At 41.3% G+C, this 26,312-nt stretch overlaps 1 long non-coding RNA gene across 7 annotated transcripts in view; it reads left to right on the top strand.

Moving 5' to 3' along the window:
• The window catches only part of LOC128081819 (uncharacterized), a 228,209-nt gene that overhangs the window by 139,443 nt on the left and 62,454 nt on the right, over nt 1-26,312 (top strand). For all 7 annotated transcript variants that reach the window (XR_008207416.1, XR_008207411.1, XR_008207414.1 and 4 more), the window contains one exon: nt 17,914-18,035. This is a non-coding gene — a long non-coding RNA (uncharacterized LOC128081819). The remainder of the gene's footprint in view (nt 1-17,913; nt 18,036-26,312) is intronic.

The following is a 26,312-nucleotide window of genomic DNA, read 5'->3' as shown; positions in this document are numbered from 1 at the left end:
TTATCAAAGCTGACCAAAGAACTTCCCATACATAGGCTTATTTGGGGCTGTATTTGTTGACAAAGGTTCAGAGTTGTCTGCCTGCTGAGATAGCTGTAACACATTCGAGGGGCTTGTGCCTGTTCTGCAGCGGCCGAGGCTTGCTGATAGGAACAGCACGTTTGCTATTATGCTCTGGGCCTTCAGTCATACGACTGTATCATGAGGACAGCTTGGCTATGGTGCACCATCTTGGTACTGCGTAGGTAGGCCCCAATAATGCAGTGCATGTGGACGCTTCCTGTGCTCACACTTATGATGAGCTCTAGGCAGGACAATTCAGTAAGCTCTGCTTGAGATTTGGAGACTTTTACCTAAAGGCTTAAGGCTTTCTACCAGGATTCTCTGTCTAGTTTAACAGGAACTCTTGGGTGATTCCCAGAGGCACCTGTCATGTTCTAACTGCCAATGTTTTTGCTGGTTGCTCTTAATGCAGTGTTTTGTGTGGCTATCCATATGTGGCAGCTTTCCTAAATTCATTACTGCTGCGGAACTGGCTGTTCTAGCTGAGAAAAAGATCAGCCTGGGAGTAAAACCTGATGCTGATTTGTGATCAGGTAGAGCTGTGCTACAGAGCAAAAAGGAACAGAATTTAAATAAAAGATCTTGCTCTTCAGTTTTTGTGCTATCTGAATAGCTTGTTGCAGTACAGAGAAAGCAAGATACAAATGTGTTGATGCTATAGGCAAAAGTCTTCTCTGGGGCTGCAGATTGTTCCCAGGCATTTGTAGAGTTTAGACATCTGTCTGAAAATTAGGACTGGTGGTGTGATCCTTTAGTGACAGGTAAATCTGCTGGTGGTGGGGGGAGCACCTAGTATGTTTATGATTTGGGGAGAATTACAAGAAGTGTAATTATAATACGTAACTATTCCCATTGTAGATAGAAGAACTGAGGCCCAGAAAATCTCACATGTCATGTGAAATGGCGCAGTGGTTTAGAGACCGAGTTGCTCTTTCCTACTCCTATAAGCTGAAGAAAACTGCCCTGCTCTTCTGTTGTGTGTTTATAGTGGCATGCAAGCGATCAGCCAGACATTTCCCTGCATGAATCTCATGTTCTTCTGAGATCCTTCTGTACTTTCATGATCACTTAGTTAAAAATGACCTGAGTTCTGTGTGCCCTGCAGGTCTGTGCTTGGGAAGGAAGTTCTGAATTATCTTAAGCATCTGATTTTTTTTAATTTTTTTTTTAATATAGCTTTCACTTTATTCACTCTTACATTCAATAAGATCCACAGTTAAAGTATATCTATGAGTACAGGCTGTAGATTCAATTTTTCACGATCATGGGCTTTTTTGTGTATTCATCTAATGAAAAGACTGGGCAGTTACATGTAAATCTTCATAAATAATAGTGCTTGTGGCTGCTGCCCACGTGTGTGAATGAAACTTTCTCTCCTGTGACATGAAGCTTTAAGGACTTTTTGTCCTGATCAAGAAGGAATGCTTTAATAAGCATCCGTGTTAGAGGGTTTGTGCTGTGTAAGCTTGGTACAGACCATATGGGCAAAAAGGCACGTTGTGTGGCGGCAACTGCCCTGCTTGTCATCCCCAATCATACTTGCTCTAATCCTTGTTTTAATTTACTCTGCTTGTATGGCACCAATTCTGCCAGTGCGGTCCTTGGGGTCCCTTCATTCCTGCCATTTATGACAAGGAATATGCAAAGGCACAATTATTCATCCACTAAGGTGACAGAGAAGGGCTCTGCTTGGGAATACGTTCCCAGACTTGCAACATCATAATGTCAGTTGTTAAAGCACTTTGCAGTTGCCAACAATTCTTGAGAGACTTTTTTTTTTTAATATTCTTGAACTCTCAAGTGCTAAGACTTAAACTGGTCAAAATGAGTTTTTATTGATTAAGGATTGTAATGCTGGAAAGTTTTTCTGTGTAGTATCCTCCACACTTTGCCATTTATTCAAAGGGGATATTTTTATTTTCCAATCCAGTTAATTATTGTCCTCTTCTCATATGTTTAACTGCAGACAAAGGATAGTATGTTGAGCACCCTTATTAAGTCTTACAGAGTGTATATTGTTTATGTTCCTATGTATACCACGTTCTTGAACGGCAAGGAAAAGAAGGAAAAGAAAAAAAAAGCTACAAAAAACCCTCAAGTGTAGCATTCAGCCTCTCAAGTCCATGATGTATTTCATTTGCTACGGTCAGAGCAATTTTAACAATGCCTTTCATTTTCTTATAGCCTAAAATGATTTTCTTTCTGTGAGGCCATTCTCCAAAACTTCTCTTCCCTTTTCAGGGTATCATTTGCAATTTAAAGCTAACCTGGTGAGTGTTGTAACAATAGGCTTGCCCATAAAATGGTTCAAGGCCTGCCTGCATGCCTAATGAGGTTGATGTTGAGCTATTTAGCTCTTTGTCCTTCCATAATATCTACTTAATGCAGTTCAATGGGAGTGGATTGTTAGAAGCATTAAAGATTCTATTAAGTCTTTACTAAAGCCACTCTATTCTAGTCCAGCTGTATAGTGGCAAGAGCATTAAATTTGAGAATGTAGTGGGAACAAGGGGCCTGAAAAAGCACCTATAAAAAAGGGACAAATTTCCTAACGAAGTAAGACCACACTCAATTTAAGACCTGTTACTTTTGTATCCTAGATCTAAAGAGTTTCTCAGTGTGCATCTTGCTGTGTTCTGAATTAACTCTAGTTTCACTTAATGGATGAACGAGGTACAGTTTTAAATCTTTATTCCTGTGGCACATGAGCAGAGTTTTGCTTTACCACACCATTTAAAGCAGATAATGTTCTAATCTCGCAGAAACTAACACGCTCTTGCAGGGACTTCTTTCAGATAACATTTAAATGAGTTGTATTTTCTGCATTAACTTAAATACTGTGATGTGACTGATCTGAATAGTGAACACAGAAATCTCTGCACGTTGAGGGAAGACAAACAACGCTTCTGACGGAAAATATTCATTCAGCACATTGTTTTGCTGAAGGGATTGCTTTTATCAGGTCTGTATGGTGCTAGCCACCAGCATTGAGAGGAGAGAAGGGGGGGGAAAAAAAAGGGTTAGAATGGCCAGGATTTCACACAGTTGGCATTGACTTGGCTTGAAGAGGCAAGCACTAAGCTGTCTTTTCAACCATAGTAAAAACCCTCCATCTGGCCACCCTAAAACTCTGTTAGCTTGTTCAACTCGCTGTCGGCTGATTGGGCTTTGTGAAGCAGAAGTAACAACATCAATAGTATAAACCCTTGCCACTTGAGAGTATTACATTTCATTTCATGCTTGACTTAATCAAAACTGGGGAAATGAAATTTACACCTTTTTGATGTTCTTTTCCCTGCTGTTTAAGGAGAAGAATCTTAACCCATTTGATCTTCACATGCACCCAATAAATGACCAAATATGCCAAGCTGCCAAAAGCAGACGGCTGCCAGTTGCCAGTTTATGTCAGGTCACAGTGAAAGAGCTTAATGCAGAAGGTCTTAAGTTTCACACCAAATACCTCGATTTGCAGTGCACTGTTTTGGTGCAACGTTTACAGTTTAGCTCCCCTCCCTATTAATGTTATAAAGAAAGCAAAAATGTCACTTTCACTGGAGGGAAATATGTTAGCAGTCAGCTGTTCCACAGCAGAGTCAGGAGAGAGTGACAGAGATGAAATGAAGCTGGATGTGAATCGCTTCTTCAAACCCTTGACATTTGTTCCTTTCTTTCCTGGCTCTGATCTACATGATATACAGAGTTGTTGTTGTTGTTTTTCTTGCTAATAACAAGACAAGAGATTGAGTGAGAAATGGGACTGGTGATAACATTTTCCCAATGCCTGGGGGGAGGCTCATTAAGCGGGAGATCGGATAGTAACCGAAAATACATACATGCATAAAACCAGCAACTCCCAAAGTTGTGTTTTGCAGCTTACTTGTGTAGAAAGCTTTCGACTCGGCAAGGGAGAGCCCAGAGAGAGGCTTTGCCGCTCCCATCGCAGTTGCATCTCCTGGCATTTGGGCACAGGGCTGTGCCATCACCTGCACCGGGTGGGCGAGCAGCCGGCCCTGCACACCGCGATGCCAGCCCAGCACAGCAGCCCTCCTCCCAGTGCTCCTGGAGGACCTTTTGTCAAGGGCCCTCGTTTATGACTTGATGAAAACATTTGTAATAGATAATCAAATACTTATACATTCTGGGGGACAATATCCTGTTTGTTAAATATAAATTAACATTAACACAGATCCCCCATTGCAAAGAGGCGAAGGGTTTTGACACCTTTTCACAGAGACTGGCCGGGCCCCAGCAAAGAAAGCCGAGGGCCTGTAAAGGAACTTGTCTCGAATGGTGATCCTCGGGCTCTTGTGTGACAAGGTACATAGTTTCTATTCAGGGACGGGCAGATTATTGGTTACTATAGTTTCCCTAATGCTCAAATGAAGCCAAGGCCTAAGCTGAACAGAATAGGTTAAAAGGTGCCGATGTTTGGGCCTGCGAAACCACATGTTGAGAGTCAGAGACCAAACAAAACAAAGAGCACATCTCTCTGCTCTTTTGATGTCTTCTCTGAGGGATGCGGAGGGAGAACAACGCCGCCGTGCCCCGTCCCGCCGCTGTGCCGCCCCGTGTCAGCGCGGCCGTGTGGGAGCACGGCACAAAGGAGCCGCGCTGCGCCCGGGCCTCGGCCGCCGGCGTGGGGAAAGGCTCTCGCCGCTCGCGTTTCTGCTGCGTCGCAGCTCGCGTTTCTGCTGCGTCTCCCCTCGCAGGGCCTGTGCTGTGGCGTCAGCTGTAAGCCGGGCACCCTGGAAGGACGAGGTTTAGCTAGGCTTGACGCGCAGGTCTCCGTGCGTGTTTCCTTTGGGTCAGTGTTCTGTTGGTGTTGTGTGCTTCAACACTGCGCTGGCTGTGTACTCGTGCTCCTCGCGTGCGTTCCTCCTGCTCTGTTAAAACCCAGTTTAGTCTTTTAGTTTTTTTGTTAAAACTCTTGTAAGCAAGATAAATGTGCATCAGCGTTGAAGGATGAGCGCTTGCTTTGGTAGGCTATGTTGCCACAGTTTGCTGCTGCTCTTTAAGTATTCCGGTATTCTAGATACAAGTATTATGCAAAGCAAAATTAATCGGCACCTGCATCTTTTTAAAATAATAGAATTCATGAATTCCAAAGTTTTATCGGTGTTATTGTAATTCTGATTGTCGTTGGTTCTTTATACCGTTATAGAAAAATATCTAATTGTAACAACTGTATTCCTATAGTGAACATATTACTTGAATTCAAACCCTAACAATGGCAATAGGATAACTGTCCTTGAATTTGAGCCTTTTGTGATGCATCAATAGGCTTACAATGTGCTGAATTAGCAGGCATATTAATGGGCAGATGCAGCACCAGCCCATTCTTTTTACCCAAATCTTCTTATGCAAATACCCCATGAATCCAGTTCAAAGAGCTAGCTTTAAAATGAGCTTCTACACACATTCAGATGGGTCCTTTCACCACTAGCAATGGGACTTAGATAGAAAGTGACATGAGAAAAGTTTAGACACTTGTTTTTATAACTGAACATGATCTTGTTATCATAATCTGATACTGGTAACTGGCATGGTCTGGTTGTAGAATTTTAAGCCTTTAACAGAGGGAGATAATCTAGGCCTTTGTGCTGCAATGTACTGAATCCTGCACTCAGTGAAAGCTATCAATGGGAATCGCAGTTCATGCTTTTTCAAACAAAACTTTTTCATGGTGAAGGCTTTTATCCTATGATAATTACTTAACTGATTGTAGTGGTGCCTTTAACGTTAGCGAGCTCATAACAAGGGCAAATAAAAAGGGTTGCATTATTTTAGAATAAATAAATTATCAAATAAACAGGTTTCTTTTGCTTGTTGGACTAAATGGTAATGAGATCATTATTAAAAATGCTAATGCAGAAACACCAGCACGGCTAGTAAAAGTTAATGTATTTTCTGATCTTCCTTTTGTTTGCTTTATTTCTTGTGATTATTCCACGTCAGCTGCATCTAGGCAAGAGCATTTCTAGTGATTTAATTGCATATTTGGGAAATCCTGCCAAAGGAGAAGGAGGAGGATACTTACACTGCGTCTTTGACATTGAGGCTGTTTCCTCAAACATCTTTCGAACTTGTCTGCCGTTTTTAAGAGGCTGCGGTTTTCTAGGTATTAAAAAAGTCAAAACACACCTGTTAGTTTGAAAGAGTCCAAAAGACAGTGAGGAGGAATCTCATGTTGACATTTCCCATACGTGCTGACCGAGCTTCATTAAAGCAATGCTTCCTACAGAATATTCTGTGGGAAGTGTAAAGACGACTGAGAATCGATTCTCAGCTGGAGCAAATTGGCATAACTAATTGACTTCTGTGGATTTGGTCCACACTGTTTCAGCCTTGACCAGTGTACGGGGTTGATAGATGTAGATAATTTAAACTACATGAGATTATTGTAAGAAATGAAGGGAGGGGGGGGGGGGAGAGAATAATCTGTTCTTTTATCATTACTTTTAGAGAATCACAATGTGTATTAGGCTGGCTCTGTACAACATTAGGAATTGATTTATTCTTCATAATTTTTTTTTCCTGAAATGAATACTTACAGTGTGTTCTGAAGCGTTATGAAGGAAGGTGATTCCTTTACCAAGGTTCTTAGTGTAACAGATGAGCATAAAAGCAAGCATGTGGTTTAAATGGTTATGTTCAGGGCAATACCACAATTCTGTATTGATGCATTCGGGCAAAAATGCAGTGCATTGTGTGCGATAGCTGTCCTGGAGAATGACTAACAAAGATTTAATACTAGTAAATGTGAGAGGCCATTGAATCTTCTTCTGGAAACTTGATGTTGCAACATTACTTATTACCAGAAGTATTCATGTCCCTGCTTTTCTTTTTGGTATTGCTGCATATGTCTTGTAAACCAGCTGCAGCAGACTCAGGCACTGAAAAAGTATGTTGAGTTCATGTGCAGGTACATAGAAGGCCTAATTCTGTGTTGAGATGTATGTAATCAGACCCCTCGTCTCTTAGAAACACACACGATGACCACTGATCCTGCTGGGCCGTTACTGCCCTGCGCTTCTGGAATCAGTTTCATCTTTAATGCAGTTAAATGTAAAGAAGCAGATTTGGACAGTGAGTGGCAGAGGGGAATCTACTCCAAAGACTGCAATGGTAAGGAGCTTCTGTGCAGGAGATGTTTTTTGGTGGCTGTCAAAGGTGTTCCTGGAATGCACAGTAACTATTAGACTTGGTTTTTGTGAGAATGTAAAATAATTGTACATATCTAGCTGAATCTTGGTTACACAATGACAGACTAACTGTTAACCTCTTAACTCTTCTTGTGTTGCTGCATCTTTTTGCAGTAGATGAGGCTGAATAAGTGAAACTTTGTTTTCTTGCTTCTGTTTCCATATCTGTGTTTAACCACAGCATGAGAGGAAAAGGTGTGAACGGAAATCAGTGTGGGAGAACCTCTGAAAGAGTGAAGTGTAGAAGGAGACAGATAAAACATAATCCTGAACCTAAGTATCAAACTGCAAGATATGTAAAAGTGTGAAAAAAATCAGTGTAAAATGAGGGCAGATACAACATCTTCTAGGAAGCAGGACAAATGGAAGGGAAGCCCTGGTTCTGTTTGCTGTTGTGCAGTTCCTTTCAAAACTTTGTGCCTTGTTTACCAGGAGTGGGGGCAGCTGCAGCAGCAATTAAATGGGTTTGAGGACTTGATGAAAGTTCCCGTGATGATGTGAGGTATGCATAGCTGCTATTTTACTGTGATTCACCAACAGGGCTTTGCATTTCGTACTGTTAACAGTAAGGAAAGGCAAGGAAATTGTAGATTGTATGAATTAATTGAATGAATTTCAGTCCTCCTGTGTTTGCTATGTTTTATTGATAGAAAACCACATTAGAAGAGGAAGGAAAAATGCAGTTTTCAGAATGCATAGATGAGAGTTTGTGAACACGATTTTGTTGTAGGAAAGCAGAATGCAACGTGCTGCTAAGAAAACCAAGTCTTCAAGTTCTTTGTCTCCAGGAACAGATATTCTCTGGACAAAGCTTCATGGTGGTGGAGTTTTCAGAACATTGTAAAAAGAGGCGCAGGGGCACGGGGAACCATTTCTAGAAACCAAAACCAGATAAAATACTTGCAGCCAAAGCATAACTTGCAAATGAAATGGGATATTCTGGCAGCTTGAAATCACAACTTTTCAATTCCAAATGGCATTTTTCAGTAAATTGAAATGAATCCATGTCAAAGAAAAAGGTCTCAGTATCATTCCCTGTGCTGTTCCCATTGACATTTTACATATTTTAGTACTTAAAGAAACCAGGGTAAGCTTCTGTATTTCAGTGCTTTAAGGAACTGAACCCTACAGTGTTTGAGCTAAGCCTTAGTTTGTCCTACAAACAAAGCTGTAATGCATCCTCAAGGGATTCAATTTCTTGCTTTTTTTTTTTTTTTTTTTTTTTTTTATTTCAACATCTGGTTCTGAAATAACATAGCAGTTGTTCTGAAAGTAATGCCTCCTATTTATTTCCATGGAAATTACAACAGATACAAAGAGCACAACGACACTATTTGTTAGGGCACATTCTCAGCAGAAAAACAGTTTTTCAGCACAGTCGCCACCATTAGCTGTGGTCTTTATCCAGTGGTGAGCAAGAGCCTGCGTGCCACGCTGGTAACAATCTGCACTGCTGAAAGGTGCCACCCAGTGCCTCGCTGCACTCACATCCACTGTTTGATCTCCAGAAACATTCAGCAAGCATTGATGATTGCTGGTGGGTGCCATTTTTAATTTGCAGAGGAATTCTGTGGCACACCTTTGCTTCCTATGCACTTCCATATGAGACGCCATTTTGTCAGACTGCCCCTCTACTGCCATCTGTGAGACAGCAACAAAATGTAATGGAATGTTGTTGGGAAGGCTTGTTCTCTGATGCCGAACCACCACGATTCATTTCTGATACTGTAGACTGACATAATAAAATAGGAGGCATTACTTTTGGAGCAGCTCTCATTGTTTCGTGCCTGCTTTCTTTTTTTTCTTCGTGTGCTTAGGAGGATTTTATTTTTTAATAAGAATCTCTTTCTAGGAAACACTTTGTGCTTTTGAGCCCTGTGAGCAAACCAGTGTTTTTCTAACGCCAGGTGCTCACCCAGCAGTAACATCGCACGGTGCTGCTTTCCAACCAGAACAAAACAATGAATTATACTCACAAAAATATGCCAGTGTTCCCAGTCTTGCACCTTCATCGGGGTTGAAAGGTTGGCATACTCTGCTAAATCCAAGTAGAAAATAAAAGAATCATGAGAAAGGAATTGTTTCTCTGCCAGCTGGAGTGCGGTGAGGCTTTGCTGGTTGATGAGCAGCTGTAAATACTGTAGATTCCCCCTTTGCATTCGTGCTGGGTAGGTAGTTATGCTGGTGTTTTCTCTGTAACGTCACTGCAGTCGCCTTCATTACACTCAACTTCCTGCAGTTTTATAGATTTTTCTCTGCTTTTCTTACCTTCTGGATATTAGATGTGCAATGCCCTCTAGCAAATACAGCCACTGCCTGAGCAGATTTCATCCCATCTCTGCTCTACAACGAGGAGAATTGTGCACCGAATACAGCATTCCATTAGAGAACCATCCAGGGGCATTTCCACATGCAGAGATTACTGCAGAATTGAGTGGCTCTTCCAAGTTGTGCAGGAATTGGGTGGCAAGTTTGACAATCCAACCCAAGACGTCTCATTCAGCATGTTTGTTTCGGCTCAAATCATTTACTTAAATCTGACGTTTGGAGGAGAAAGTAACTATTTAGTTAATAATAGATAACCTGTGTTTTCTGAGGTGTTTATGCTAGTAGCATTAGTGGTTTAGATGGATGTGTTAGGCATGGCATCAGGTATAAAAGCTATCTTGTAACAGCATGGTTCTTTTGCACGAGTTTGAGTGTTCACTGTGTGCTGCGTGTGCCTGTGGGATGAAGCAGGAGCAGAGCAGTAGCTCTGGGGATGGATAAGCCTTTCTATCTCTGAAATGCTTTTGCACGTTAGGAGCAGAGCTCTCTTACTCGTTTGAATGTAAAGCAAGTGTGGTCTCCTGATCTCGCCAGGATAGCTGAGTTTTCTTTGTTAAACCTTTGTGATCTGTAAGCTGTCAGACTCCTTGTGGACAGAAACGTTGTGACAGTAGTCGTCTGTGAGACTGTGTTGGGTCTGGAGCATGAATCTCCCAGCTGAGTGGGAATCCCAGGAAGATCCCACGTTTAGGTAGAAGATTGAAGAACGAGTTGCTTTGCTGTTTGCGATGGCCCTACGCATACACAGTTTGTGTAGTAGAGTGGTGGAGGGGAGAAGGGAGATTTGGTTCTTTAATCCAGGATCTCTGAAAGAGGATGGAAGAAACAATCTGAACATGCTACAATAATTCAAATCCCTGTAAATACTCTGTTGAATACTAAAACCCATGTAAAATTATTATTGCTCCCAAGGCAGCCTATAAATATTGTTATTGTATTGGCTGAATCCAAACATAAAATATTTCCTCCCTGGTTTGTTAAGCAGTTGACAGATATAATAAATGGCACTAGCCAACTCTTAATCTTGGTTTTAAGATTTAGATTTGTTCTAGATGTTAGAATTAACCCTGGTTAGAATACATGATAGATTTCTATTCTACAAGAGAAATATCCCCGCTTCGTAAGAAATCCCCTTCTTAAATCATCTAGTCTGTGACATCCCCTTAATCCCTTTATTTTTCTTGAATTTAGCATAAATACGTCCCTCTTTTACACCTCCATCTGTCTATTCTACTTTTTCTGCGTTGTTTCCTGCCTATGTGCATTGAGCTTTTTTCCCAGTCATGAGGGCATTAGCTAAAGCAGTAGTTTCCCAGAGCTGGAGCCAGAAAAGTAGGCTGAATGACTTGAGAATGGTGAAAGATGTAAATACACAGAGGCACGTATAGATCTGAATGCAGGCAGGAGTGGAGAAGGACAGATGGATGGACGGACACGCGCACAAATAAATAATGCAGCCAGTCAGTGCATGTATGCATCTATCAGAAAAGTCATGGGCTTCTAAACGTTCTCACTAAGAGTCTGGTTAATGAATACAAATGTAGTGCAAACTCAAGCAAGCTTAAGACTTACAATGGCTTGTTCCCAGGCATCTACAGAGTGGTAAGAAGGAGAATTAACATCGGATTATCATATTTTACACGTGGGCATATTTGACAATCCTTTTAAGAATAGTTTAAGGACAGATCTAGAGTTTTAAGTATTTGGGTGTAAGGATCACTAAATACAGATTCTGCAAATCACTTAACCGTAATTCTTCTGAATTTTGTGATGAGTGACACAACTGCACATTCAGTTGACTCCTACATAACAAAATAAGCTATTTTGTTCTTAAATGTGGGAAGATGGCACTCCATAAGCTATCCTGAACATGTAGAAAACTTTCATTTGATTAGCTGAGCTGTTTTTGGCAGTATGAGTCACTATCTTCAACTGTAATATTATCAAAAGTCTGCTTTGAAAAATGAATGGCGAAAGACAGGTATGTTTTCCTGAGTCTCAGGACTCAGCACATCGATGAGGCACGTTCCGTAGATGCTGGAGATTTTATGCAGGTACAATCAAGTATGTCTAAGATCACCTGGCTGTGTTACGCAGCTGTCTGACAATGTGGGTTGTGGTTTCTAGATAGTTAATATCTGATCGATGTGCTATCGACATAAATTTGATCTGGATAAGGGGGAGGCAGGAAAACACACGATTACATCGCTGTCTACTTCAGTTAGCCAGCAGTGTGCAGTTTGCGGCAGCTGTAGTAGGAGAAACAACGTCTGATGGTGTAGAAAGGCTTTTTTTTTTTTTTTAATGAGCTATAAAAAAAAGATGGCAGAGTAAATTTTTTTCCACAAGGTCTCTTCACATCTTGTGGAAACAATGTGCCTTTTCATCGGTTTTAGAGATCTCAAATTGACTTTTAGCATATTGTCAGATGGCTTCTCAGGTACATCTCCTCTTAAAATGTATCTCCACAATAAACCACCTGCCTGAATGTTCTTAGTATTGCTTTTGCTGAGCTGGGGAAAATATTTGCTTTCTTTTCTTAGTTTATTGTCTAAGTGGCTCATTTGGATGCTTCATAGGAATTATTTTATTGTGTATTTGCTATAGCTTTTTTGTGCCAGGAGAAGTAAATTTAGAACACAGAGATGGGTAGAAAGTGTTAATTCTTCAAAGTTTTTAATCTTTACCCCAGATGAAGAGTGTTTAAGACAATACGTCTTGTAGGTTTTGCTCTGTCATTTCTTGTCTGCCTACGTGGAGGAGAATCACAAGGGCGGTAGGAGGACAAAGCCAAACTGCCCTGTGGCAGTCAGTGTGACAAGGGGCAGTGACCACAGGTGCCTTGGGAAGGTTCTAAGTGAATACTAAGAGAAACTGTTCCCTCAGAAGATAGAGCAGTACTGAAAGAGGTTGGCTGGAGATCCTTCTAGGTTTCCAGGTGCTGGCTGGGCAGAGGCATGGCTCATCAGTTGTTTGTGATGGTCCTATGGGAGTGTGCAGCAGAAAGGTTGGAGTTCCCTTCTGTGAGTATGTCTGTGATTGCAGTAGTCTGTGCTGCGCAGTGCAGAGGTACCAAGTGACTCATTTAGGAAGGATTTTCACTGCAGATGAATTTTCCTCGCTGGTGAATTTTTTTAGTGAGATTGTGGGTTTGTGTATTGGGGCCATAATTCCACTGTGAAACAGAACTCCATAGATCTAAAGCAAAGGCTGTATATTGTGCAGCAGTCACACTTCCTTCAACACAGTGACCATCCGAAGTGTTGTAAAATCTTGTTTTCTTGTTGAAGTCCACCACGAATACCAATTGCATTTGAAGTTCACTTTCATATGGGCAGTTGTCAGCTTTATAAAACAAAACTAAACAAAGCCAAAATAAAGCAGTTTTCACATTGTGCAGCAGTACCAGCCTGAAGCTTTGTATTCTTTCCTGTGTCCGTCTGCAGAGTTTAGTTTTAAAATGGTTACTGATGATTTTAAAATGTTGGTTTAAATACAGCGTAGAGTCAGACAGACCAGCTGTCCTTCTGCTGTGTCCTGCTGTCTGACTCCAGCTAGCATTGAGAGCTTATCAGCAGTGCGTCATCCTTTCCCTGGACTGTCTTACCCAGTTATCAGTGGTTCACTCTTCACTGAAGTGAGTAGGATCTGTGGATGCCTCTAATAGCAGTATTCAGCACTTTACATGTTTAAGCCCATTGAAACATAGTATTAATTACGTTGATGCATCTAACGCTGCTGTCATTATCCTCTGATGGATTTTTCCAGATAACGAGGCGACCAGATGTTCATTTGGTTCATTTCCAAAAGAAATATGTTTCTGTGTATATCTTTCAACTGATATTAAGTGATGTTTGTATAGCAATGCACTTGTAGTTAACAATCTCCTGCTTGCTTTTTTGGAGGGGGGTAGGGGGGAAGGCAGGGAGTAATGCAACAATGAACTCTACTGTATTTCCTATTGAACTGTTTGAAACTCTATCAGGCAGTGACTCAGACTAGGTCACTCTTCAGCTGCTCCCAGTTCTCACCCAAATGTTGAATCAGTTTTGTCTGCTTTTGATTTATGAATGCTTCATTAAATAAGGAGTCTGGAGCAGCAGAAGGTATCTGCTGCCGTTAGGGAAGCACAGATCTTGGAAGCTGGTGGATGTTGGCTGTGCTTAGAGCAAAGGTCATCCTCTAATGGAAAGAAAAACAAAAACAAAACACTCCCATCCCACTATGAGGAGATACTGAGCTTCCAAGAGGAGTGACTCCTGTAAAATACTACCGAGCCTCTGCTCCTACTTGTACAGATCTTTATGGTTCTTTACTCCTATTTCCTCCCCCAGACAAATTACACAGAATACAGGGCCTGTGATATTCCCAGGTGATAAAGAAACGTGCTACTGGTCAGCTTCTGCCTTGGCTTCCCTCTTCAGGGGTGTGATCCAGAGTCTTGTCTCAGTTGGCAGTGGCTCCTTTCAGGGCCCCTTGCTGCAGTGCCAGCTCGTGCTCTGACCGCAGTGGGTTCCCTTGTTGGTGAGAGGCTTGTAAAAGGTCTGGAGGAGTCAGGAGGAGCTTCGACACAGACATGGGGTGGGGAGCCTATCCCATATGCTCTCCTCTGGTTCTACTCTTTGGTTGGGTGGAATCATTGTGCCATGGCCCACTCTAAACTTTGTGTTCTCTTGAGCCTTGCTGTCCAGCTGTGGCACTGGGTCTGACTCTGCCGTTCCTGTGTGTTCTTCTGCTGTGTGCCTAGAGCAGTGTGCTGCATATGCTTCCTTGGCACCAGCAGCTTCTCATGGAGCTATTTGTCGCTCCTCTTAGCATACGTCTTAATTTAAATCCTGGAAACTTAAACAGCTTAGCTCTGATATGGTTCTTTAGTTCTTACTGGTATTGAGCATGGCTTAAAAATCTGAATTTTTGGGGCTCTGCTTTTTCTTTGTCCTTTTTTTCAGTAGAGAAATATTTTATATCATCTGAGGGAAGACTTGGAGTTGGCCAGGTGAACCTTTGCTTGGTTGGTTCCTGATTTTGACTGAATTTTTTGTTTCCATTTTGTAGTGTTGCTGTGGTCACAAAATTGCCATCGACTGAGGAAATCTGGTCCGTGTTTCTCTGCTGCATGTCTCCAGTGTTGTGCAACATTCTTCTTGCTCTTGTTTGAAGTCATGGTGCCTGTGCTCCAGTTACAGCAACAGAACAAAATGCTTAGGCATGTTAGGTGTGTACATGCAGTGAAACTTGTTCTACATATAATGAAATGAGAAACCCCACTTTTTTTTTTTGTTTCCATCTGCGTTGCATAGAAAAGATGGATTCTCAACTTTCCTGATAACTGTAAATTCTGAGATAGTACTGTTGTGTGGTTCAAATGGGCAGAATAGCAATTCACACTCCACGCTGTTCTCATTAAAGGGTGCTGTTTTGCAATCTCAGCCACAGTTGTTGCCAATTGCATGCATTCCCATCATATTTTCTTTGCTTTCTGTAACTCTTCTTTCAAAATCTCAGTAATTAGTATGCAAAATTAGTCTGTCCTTGAAGCTAAAGGCATACTCTGGAGTATTGTCATCAATTACAGCTTTGGGGTTCTCTTCTGCATCTTAAGGATAAAATCCCTAGCTAAATTCTTATGCTGATGTTAAGTACCTGAAGTAAAGTAACTAACTAAAGGAAACATGCAAATTGTAAAGCACTTGTTGTCAGTTTTTGCCAGTATCACTTCAGTAAACCTAGTGGCAGCTTTTGGGCATGAACAAGAAGTGATACGACACGTGGGCCTGTGTCTGCCTACATAAATTTCACTTCTTTAAATTAAAAATCCAGTAAATGAAAACTATCCGGATGCACTTGCAATAAATGAAAGGCTGACTCGATGTCTGCTATAGCCATTAATGAGCTTTTCCTACACTCCCTAATCATCTTGATTGTCTTATTGAATGAAACGTATGACACAAGCCCTGTATGGAATCTCAATCAGGCTCAAGCACTTGCTTCTGTTCTTCATAGGGTAAGTGGTGATTTACTTCTGGCACCTTTTCAAATGGCACTCTCAGAGCAACTGTTTTCCAGTTGAATCTTCCCCTGCCTATACACTTAATTTTGCAGAGCACTAGTCGTCTTCAAGATGTTAATGTCTTGATGTCAATATCAGTGACTGCTAATTCTAGAGGTGTCTCTCATGCCAAGGCCTTGGCCAGCAAAACATTTTAGCTCTCTTTTATGAAACCAGTATACGTCCCTCAAAACGGAATAGGCTGAAGTGGGAAACTGCTGCACAGGTCTGTACTTCCATAGGCTCTTGAAAGAAAAATTCTGCACGTTTTTAACCAAAAAGTTCCTTCCTTCTGCCTAATAAGAATTTTATTAGGAAATAAATATTTCTGCTTTTTGAAGTTATTGAAGTTATTGGGTAGGGCATTGAAAGTGAGATTGTGGCCCTACCGTGTGTCTACTAAAGGAATATTACTTTACAGCCCATAGCACTGCATGAGTCCTATGAGCGTTCTGTTGATGTTTGCAGTCTCAGGAAAGGGCTGAAGATTACAATGGAAGTGGGAAAGGAAATGATTAAGTAAGCTTTGAAAACTAAACTTCTCTTCCTCCTTCAAACTGATCCTTCTGGGCATGGCTAGAAAGAAGTGGAGGACAATGGCAAGGAAGTCTATCTAAACTTATATTTCTGGTTTTCTCATATTTGCTCTCATGTTTAAAGAAACTCCTTCAGTCTTGCTTAAAATGAGATTAAGTAGTAGTTAACAACATTGTTAATGACTTGTAGTTTCTCGTATTCTGTTTTACTTTGTTTTGATACAGTTTAAAGGACAAAATTGGGCAAATTTAATTCATAATGATGAAGCAATTTTTTTCTGAATGTCGTTTCTTTAATAGTTTTGACAGTTGTTATTTTAAAATTGTGTACCTTAACTTCTTGCTTTCGGTATTTTCAAATGCATGCTTGTCCTATTCTTTCATTTTGTATCTTACTGAAGAACTCTTGCAAATGCAAATGATAACTGTTTTGTTTGATTTTTCCATCCCAGTTCTTCTGTATCACTATTGCCATGTACTGCTAGCCCATGGGTGCAAACAAGAAGGGCTTTCTTAGCTTGTCTACTATTCTAGAGAAGAGAATCTAAAAGGGTGATTTATTTATTTTATCACCAGTGTTCCCATTTTGAAAGAAAATATAATAAATAAACTGTAAAACTTGGGTGAGAGGGTGTGTTGCTCATAGAAGCCCCGACTGGGAGCTGAGCTTTGTAGATACCTGCTATCCTTTGCAAAGCGTGGGGAGAGGAACATGAGGGTCTTTGGAGAACAACAGTGAGCCAAGCTGAGGATGTGGGGCAAGGGGATCCAAGAGGAATGGAAGTCAGACTGAAGAGGAGAAGGAGAGAGCTTAGGAAGGTAGAGGACAGGAAAAAGGAAAGTAAAGTAAGAAAAAGCTAGGGGAGGAGCAACCAGAGCACCCTCGAGAGGAAAAAAGTATATATAAGTTTGTGTTGGCTGGAGACGTCCATGATACACTTAGAGCATACCTAAAGAATGTATGATGTTCTTATGCATCCTTCTGCATGGGTTTTCTGTCTGCTTCTCTGTGTTTGTTAAATGTGTTTTTATGTGCAGTGGGATGAAAATGGGATCTTATTTTAGCACAGATTTATTTTTTCTTTCCAAATGTGGCAACGTACACAGAGAGAGGATAGGATGTGTGTTACTTCAACAGGAACTCAGGATGATTTGTTTAATGTGAACGAGGGTGTTAGGTATTGTGAACTATAAAAACATGGCATTGTTAGAGTAGAAGAGCTGAACGTATCGTTTTTAGCAATCTTCCAAATTAAACAGCCAAGTTTTTCTCTTCCCACCGTCGGTATGACATCATTATGTTTACAGTGAAAAAAAACTATTTGAGAGGTACCTCTTGAGCTGGAACAGGTTATTTGGTGTGGCAAGAATTCCTGAAACGTTCTTAGAAGTTTTCATTTCTGTCTTAGTAAGAGGAAGTCAAAACAAACATTTTCAGCCATATAAACCATATTCTTTAAACATTGTTCCCAGTGTCCCAAAAGCACAAAGCCATTAATCAAAAAGGTTAGTACATAGGAGAAAATGTATGAGGAAAAGCTGTGCGTTTGAGCAAAAGATGTCTACATTCCTTGTTCGTTCCAGTGATGAACTTGTGCCTTCTATCACTCAGTACTCCAGTATTTTCTATTTAAACCTAGTTTTGTAGTACCTTTTAAAAAATGAAGTTGACAATCACAGTCACTTGAGGATTGGATTACATGGATTACATTCTCATTTTGTTTCCTTCTGACAGGCCTTTCCTGGTCTTTTTTCCCTGTTCTGCTGAATCCTGATGAACCTGAATGCTGCCTGTTGGCATTGGGATAGGGAGAGCCACCCATGCAGACCCAGATGCTGTGATCTCACTTTTCTAAGGTAAGCTGCCGTACCAAGTTTAAAGAATAAAGCATCCAGATGACAAGGTGCTCCTGTAGCCTCAGTTCTACGTGGCTTTTAGGTATCATGAGAAAGCAGGAAGGCCTGGCTCCACACATGCAAGTTACAAAGGGCTCTGTCTGCAAGAGTGATGCCGTGATGTCTGGCAGTGGTCCCTGGCAGAACATTGAGGTCATTTCTTCAAGTATCACGTTGCAGCATAGACCTTCCTGGTGTGATGTCAGGAGGCTCTCATGAACCATGACTGCTCTGCAGCAGCCATGGTTATTCCCATTCCTCAGGAAGAGCTCCTGTGAGAGACTTAGTTGACTTTTATCTTTAGAAGCAAGTATTTAAATGTTGGACTAATTTGTAGCTCGTTCGCAGCTCAGCTGCAGCCCTGCCAGCTGCACTGGGATCAGTGACAAGCCTTTCTTCTGCCACCAAAGCACACTTGCAGACAGATCCAGGGCCTAGGAGCACATTGCCCCAGAGGCAACTCAGCTTTTTCACAAGCATGTAGCAGCCTGGGGGAGTTTTCCAGAACAAGTAGCATATTAGGCTCTCCCTAGCAAAGAGAGACCTTACATGCATATAGAAACCTCTCTGGATTTGTGAGCATTGAATTGGTATTGCTGGGGACTGCTCTGTTTTATTTGGAGGTGGAGGAGGGCTGGTGATCACGAGGTTAAATATTGCCCAAGCGTAGCAGCTGGGCCGTGCAGCTCAGAGGCATGAGCTGCCCTCTTAAGCAGCAAAAGGGGACGAGAGGAAAAGCCTCTGTGTCCCTTGCAAGGATGTTCAGAATGGTAGGAGGAATTCTGTTCGGTCCAAGCATCTTGTGTGTTGGCTGGATGGCCATCTGTGACTCAAGGACAATGTTCTTGCAGGAAGTTAGCAAGACATCTGAATTAGAGATAGCCTGTGTTGTGTGTTGGACCATAAGGAATGTGAGTTCCTTTCTCGGTGGAGATCAGAAAATTAGTTAATGAGGTTGAGGTAGGAATTGTCAGTAAGTACACTGGGAGACATCTGTCTGTGCAGTTCAGCAGTCATGTAGCTGTACTGAGCGTTGCAGGGGCTGCTTCTTTTTGTGTGTTGCGTTCTTCAGTCTTGTTCCACCCATCGCTTCTGGCTTTGGGGAGTGAGGCTAGGAATGTGTTTGACCTCCCAGAGCTGGAAAGCTGATCTGTCCGTACAACACACTTATTCCAAAGCCCAGCAGCCCCATTCTAAGCCATTGGCCGTGGCTAGGTTGGCTGTGCTGGCTGCAGAGCTGCAGCTCTCCTGGGCATGAGCCCTCCAGGCTGTGTCAGAGAACTCTGGCTGACAAGGTGCCTGTCCCTGAGCTGGCTGGCAGTAGGATGAGCCACCCTTTCAGTTTTACTTCATCACTGAAAATAAGAGTTGTTTTCATAGCCGCGTGTTCATCGGGGCCTCCTTATCTGTGGAAGAGAAAGGGTCTGGCACCTCTAGGTCTCTTGGCACAATCCTTTCAGCCTGGACAGTAAATAAAGATATTTGTAAGAGAAGAATATTCATGCTGAACTTTTTTTTTTTTTTTTTTTTCAGTTCAGGAGAGTTTTCGTTTATACCTCTGTTAACTTTAGTCCAACTTACAGGCACAAAAGATGCTTCTTTTCATTCCCATCCTTCTCTTATGGTCCAAGAAAGTATGGAGGAGTGAAAACAGCCAATCACGGCCTGTTAACAGGCTGCTGAAGGGATTACGTTAGTTTGTGGTAACTGTCCAGATGCTCCACACGCTGGGATCTCGCTGCCGGCTGGGAGATTCCCATAGCAGGCATCAGGAACAGGCAGTGTGAGAAAAAGAAACGTGATCAGGGCTCTTCTTGAGGAGAGTAAAACATACACCCAGCAGGGAGGAGAATATCCTAGAAACAAGCAGCAGGGAGCTGAAATGAGGAAGAAGCAGCGCAGGAAATGGAACTACAATTCTGATGCCACCAGCCGGATTAGCAGAAGCTGAACAGGAGGAACCGGAGAATTTCTGTAAAGCAGGGGAGCACCGTGCAGGATTCACCCTTGACCAGTAAACCTGGCTTTCACGATGGGGCTGTGTGAATGAGCAAGAGAGGTATAGAAATTACCAAGTGGGGTGTCTTCTCATCATTACAGTTGCATTTCCTTATAATCTTTTCTAAACAGTAATCTTTTTTTTCCTCCAACTTCAGAGTGATATTTTTATTTTTTTAATTAAGAACTGCTCGTTAGGACTTAAACTTACAAAAAACATTGTTTGCTGTACTGGCCCAGTTTCAGTAACAGCCTCTGTCTTTCCTAAGTGATGTCTTTGAAGTATTTTTTTTTTTTTTTAAACTGAAACGTAACTCTCGTAATGCTGCTTGTAATGGAGTCCAGAACAGAGAGTGGTAACAAAAACACTGAGTCTCTACTAACGAGTGAAGTAGTCAACTAATGTCCACTTAGATTTCTTTATTTTGCACAATGCAATCATGAATATGGAAATTAAAATATGAGCATTTTCCTATATTATCTCTGGGTGAACCTTTTTGGTTTTTATTAATTATTGCATATCGAGTGCAACAAATTCAAAACCAACCAAATGAGCCTTTAAAACCATAATGTTGGTCTTAATTAAACAGAAACTTTGAATACAGTGGATCAGCTTATAGGGATTCTCCAAGGGCAATAAATACATTATATCTACTTAGTGTTTTAAGCAAATTTTAATTGTCACTAACAAAATTAATTTGATTTTCAAAATGAAGAAAGGGGGGTGGAAGTAATGGGTGTCCTTAAGGTCAGTGAACGATCCCATAAGAGTATTGAATTGGCAGGTTGAGCGGAGCAAATCATGAGATGGAAAGGGAGATTTCATTAGGATGTCACGTTAACCTGAAGTGATTGAAGTGTGAGGCCTTATAGGAGCTGGTTTTTCACTTCTCCAGAAATCGGGGCCTGTGGAGACATGGGGAAGGAATCACAATAAGAGGACTCTGAGCCTTGCTGTGCTGTGGGTCTTAGGACCTTGGCAGAGTCAAGCTTCCTGAGCAAGAAAAGGAAATTGGTCTGTAGTGTGATTAACTAAAGAAGAAATTGAGAATTATTTAGGTATAATTTAAAGCCATTTATTGGAAAACCAATATGTGAATACGAGCTTTAATTTCCCTGAAAATAAATCATGGCTAAGGATGAGAACTTTTACACATTTTGTGTAAACCCAGTGATTTTGGAGACCTCCCACCATGGAGGAGTGCAGAGGCACTGCGTCTGTCACAGCCCTGGGGGACCTTGGTGCTCTTGGGCACAGCCAAGAGAAGCTTAGGAGAATGATTAAATAGTGGAAAACTTACAGTATGTGACTGGTTGAATGTTGTAGACTTAATGAACGCAGTTTTCACACTGGAGGGCTTCTGTGGGTTGGAGGTGCTTTCTGCTGTCTGTGCTGCGCTCAGGATTCAGGACTCAGCAAATCCCCTTTTGCTGTCTTCAGTCTGCAGCTGTTTCAAAACTTGGAGAACCCTTGCTCTTAGCATTTCTATGAATCTTTTATGAAATGTGTTATTGTTTCAGAGTAAAGATGTGGAAAAGATCTATTTCTTTAATTTATTTTTATTCCAGAATGCTTCCTGGAACAGTAGGGTATCAGAATCATTCACAGAGAGGGAACTCAGATAAATACAGGCAAAAGTGTGTAGGCTCGCAACAGGACACTGTGGAGTAGAAGGCACCTATGCTGCTGCTTCTGTTTTCAGAAAAAGACAAATGAATCAACGAAGCAGAAAGTTAGCAGAGGTTTGCTCTCAGTGCTCTGCAGCTTCTGGGACCTGAGCACGACAGTCCGGGTGCATCAGTGCGGCAGAGTGCTGCTGCGTGCATGCTCTCCAAGTCCTGCCCAGAGATAAGCACAGCTCCTGTGTCCCATGTCAGTCTGCTGAGCTGTATGGTCCTTGATATTTGCTTTTTTTTTAACCCTCTGATAAACATTCCTTTAGGCAAAGTGTGCAATAGAGAATTAAGTCATCTGTGCTTATGTATTTAATTGCTGGCCTTGAGTAGCACGTAAGGAAGGCAGGAATTCAGAATCTGCAGTATTTGAGAGCAGCTACCTGTTGGATTTCTAGCCATCAAATAGCTCTTTTTAACTAGAAAATGCACTTAAATACAGTGAGGGAGGACCAGCATAAAAACAAGAAAACATTTTATATAGTATGTTGTGAAGTATTTCAGAGGGAACCTGCCAGCGTGTGATTCTCGGCTAAGCAGAAGCTGGGGTTGAATTTTCAGCATCTCATGCACACAAAATTAATGTCTTTTCTTTTCTTTCTTTCTTTTATGGTGTTGGCATTTATTCAGTGCACCGTAAGCCCCGTGTCCTAAATTTCTTGATTCATGTCTAAACATTGCTTGTATTAGCTGTACCCTAATTAATCCTTTTGTGCCACAAGTTGAATTTGCCCAGCATGCTTTTCATTGCCAGCAATGGATGCACCAAATCTGCTGATGCCAAAGAGGTAATGTGCATTTAACACGCATCAGCAATCTCTCTCCCTCTGATAATTGCTGATTCTACTGCACTTAATAATACACCAGTAGGTTAAGGTTATACACAGCTCAGGCAGTGCTAACTATCAGGGTGTGTGGTTATTTTATAATAACCACATTTTAGGGTGTGTTTCAATTTTACAGGGCAGTCATTTACTTCAAATTACTTTGTCATTTCTTAAAGTCGTTGTGTAATTCCTTTATAAAAGAAAAGAAAAAAGAACGATTTTTAAAGATGCATTAAATAACACTAATTATAAGGCTTAGCTCTTAACATATTTTTTATCCTCAGTGCTTTATAGCCATTTTGCAAATTAATTTTTACAGCATTCTTGTGGTGAGCAACTAGCAGTACTTCTGCCTGAAAGTTAGGAATGCCAAGGCAGGGAAGTCAAGTGGTTAGCTTGGGAGTTGGCTGTAGATCCACTATCAGTATTCAGCTGTTTCTGACTGCCAGCTTGTGCTCTCAAAAATCTTTCCTTCCTCCAAACCATGGTCTCAAGAGTTATATCGCCTTTAAAACAGAACAAAGGCTTAAAATGGCCTAAGTCAGTGCTGTGATCAGAAACATCTTTTCTGCCTGAAAGAAGACTTGCTTCTAGCCAGTTGCAGGTAAAATACTGGAATTCTGGTAATCACTGGTCTTTGGAGATGGCGGAAATTCAGGTAAATGTCCACCAGTTCTTTTCTTGAAGTTTGATCAACTAATGAGGGGTTGTGAGAGAGTTCTGTGTTTCCATTGCCTCCTTTAAGGTTTTGTCAGTCTTCTGTCTAACTACTGGCTGTTGGCATAAGATTACATTTCTGAGCTGCTGTCAGTCTCAGGAGTGTTCAGCACAACAAAAAGAAGTGTCTTCGGCTGCAGGCTTCTAACAGGCTAGGTAGAAGGGAAGAGAATGTGTATCCTCTGTCTTTTGTAGGTGCACCATTTGCAACAGAGGAGAAAGAGGAAAGGCGGTAAGCAGAAAGTGAGTATGATTGCAATGGCAGGCCATTCTGATTAGGCAGATATGCAGAGTGGACAGCTGTTCTTAATCAACTTAGCCAGACAACAACTTGAAGCAAAGGCTACTGGAACGACTTTGTCAGTATGGTCAATTTTGTTGCATCGTTGATGATGTTGAAATGTGTTCATACGCAGAGTTATGTGTGCACGTGTACTGCTGTCTTTCAGTAATAGAATAAGATGTATCTATGAAATGAGGTGGCTTTGTAAGGCTCAACTTCCATTTATTAAAAAAATAATAAATTAATTAATCTGAATATGCATCTTAAATAGGCATGACCTTAACAGTTGGAGGGCAACTTAAAACTACTCAATTTATAAATGGTTGGGTTTTTCAACACCATGGATGTATTTTTTTTTTCTGAATAATATTATACCTTTATTTACCACACGTGCATTATTTTCAGCTGCCTGGCTTGTCTTGTTTGTTGATTATATTTTTGGTTTCAATATTGAGAGCACTCAAACTGAATCCTCCTCAATCCCTATGTATTAAATTTAATTACTTTTAAATTTCCAATGCTTAGGTATCATGTTAACACTGCAAATACTAAATAATCATCTGAAGGGAAAAGGTGACTCTTCTGATTTTCCCATAGGCCCTAATCCTCCCATACGATCATGTTGCAACACTGAGCTAGCACGGTCCAGTTGGCTTCAGATGAGCTTTGCACCAACTTTAAGGACTCACATTTTGCCTTATTGCAAAGCATTACTGGCATTGGGTTGCTGCAGGACTACTTTGTGTTTATTTGCTGTAAACAAGAAGAAATATTTATTTAATACCTGCATCTCAAAGGCTGAGTCTCGCAGATAAGAGGCTGCCTTGTTGAAAGCTGCTCAAACAGCCTTTATTTAAAAGCACTGCTTACCGTAGCTTAGTTTCTGGTCTACTCGACACAATTGCAGGCTCTGGTAAAATTAAGAGAGGGATGATTCATACACCTGGAGAAAGAATTGGATATTCAAGTCACTTGTCAGGCTGGCAGCTTTAAATTATATAACAGGAAGCTTTCTATTCAGATGTAATGTCACTGAATCACCACTTCTTTATTGATAATTCATTATATGTTGCTGCTATCACTCTGCAGCTCTGAAATGCTTTTTGCTATAATGATTTTATACCATACTAGTATAATGGCCTTCTGACTGTGTCAATCAGCACTACTTGCGTGTACAATAATATTATTCTGCAATCTGTCTTGGGAGAATGCTTAAAAGCTTTCTCTCATTTTCTCCATTTAACTCATGTATTATCTGAGTTTTTACATTAAATGGCCATACTTAATATCCCATGACATGTCACCTATTTTCTAGGGAGGATACTGATACAGTACTTACCAATTCCAGAATCTATACTAATCAAATTACACCTGCCCACTTCAGCCAAGAGCAGCAGTTCAGTGCATCAGCATTTAATCTGTAGAGAGAACTTGCGAGGAGGAACAAAAACACTGTGCTGTGAACTGCAGCCTGCTAAATGCGGGCATGGTTGATGCGATTTGTTTTGCAAAGAGGAGTTAGATGATACTGAAGTCAAGCCGAGGTACAGGGGGCATATATACAGATTTATTGCCAGAGCTTCACCCACACTGGTGGCACATTGAAGGACGAGGCTCAATCCAGCAGCTGTGTATGCAGTTTCTGCTGTGCATGTTGAGGTAGGTAGTTCTGCTGTGTGGGGCTTCTGGCTGTAAATGTGGATTTGTGTGCAGATGTAACAAACTCAAGGCGTTAGGTCCAGCTTCACAGAGAATTCAGTCCCAGTGCAGATAACAATTGTGGTTTTGCATTTAAAGGTTGTCCGTGAGTCCCACGTAGTTCCTGTAGGCCTCTTCCACCATCAGAGTAATGTACTGGAAACTTTAAGACTTGAAATTCCAGCTGCTGAACAAAAATTCTTATGCAGGTATCAGGGCCAGAGCACAGAGTATGGTGTAGATAGATCTTTACCCTAAAAAAATGGATACACTTATATCTTAGTTGTTTGGTTCAGTGAATGCTGTGATGCAATTAATTTCTGGGCTAAGGAATTAAAAACTATTTGCCGAATAGATCTGAAAATGTTTCAAGAAAACAGGTGTCCATTTACATTATTAGCATTTGCTAATATTGCAGTCCTGTGCACTGCGTGCAAGAAGTTCAGGCCAAATTACTGCAGCAAGCCTCCAGTCTCCAAGTGCAGGCAGAGCGAATTTGCTCAGCCACACAGGAAGAATGGTAAGGCTCAGAAGAAGTGGTTTAATTAGGCTGCAGCCTTATTAACTCAGGAGACAATAAATGGTGCAGTTGGCATTGTCATTCTTTCCTCGGTCTGTTTTCAAGCCAGCTCTCCTTGGGAATTGGGTATTCCTGCCTGGAAACCTGCAGCTGTGAGAGTAGGAGACCTTTATGTTGACAGCAAGGAGAGAAGATCCTCAGCAGTCATGAGGTGATATAAATGTTTCTGGGACTTGTGTAAGGGAGCATACATCCTAATGCACAGGCAAAAACTGTCCTTGCTCTTGCTGTTAAAACTGGCACCAACTTGGGTGTCCCTTAACTGCTGCCTGTGCCCATGTATTAGCAGAAGTGATGTCTCTGTTTCTGAAGTGTGCCGTAATTACTTGTTCTACGGTTTCACTGTGGCACACAGTATGTGTTTGATTGCCTTAATATCTGTATAGCTAATAACCCCAAAAGGGAACAACGCTCGCTCCTGGACAACTTTTTTTTTTTTTTTTTTTTTAAAGGACCTGGAA

This window comes from Tympanuchus pallidicinctus, unplaced genomic scaffold (genome assembly GCF_026119805.1).
Source record: "Tympanuchus pallidicinctus isolate F22 unplaced genomic scaffold, pur_lepc_1.0 scaffold22, whole genome shotgun sequence".
NCBI classification, from domain to species: Eukaryota; Metazoa; Chordata; class Aves; order Galliformes; family Phasianidae; genus Tympanuchus; species Tympanuchus pallidicinctus.
This window is presented reverse-complemented; position numbering and strand designations above follow the sequence as displayed.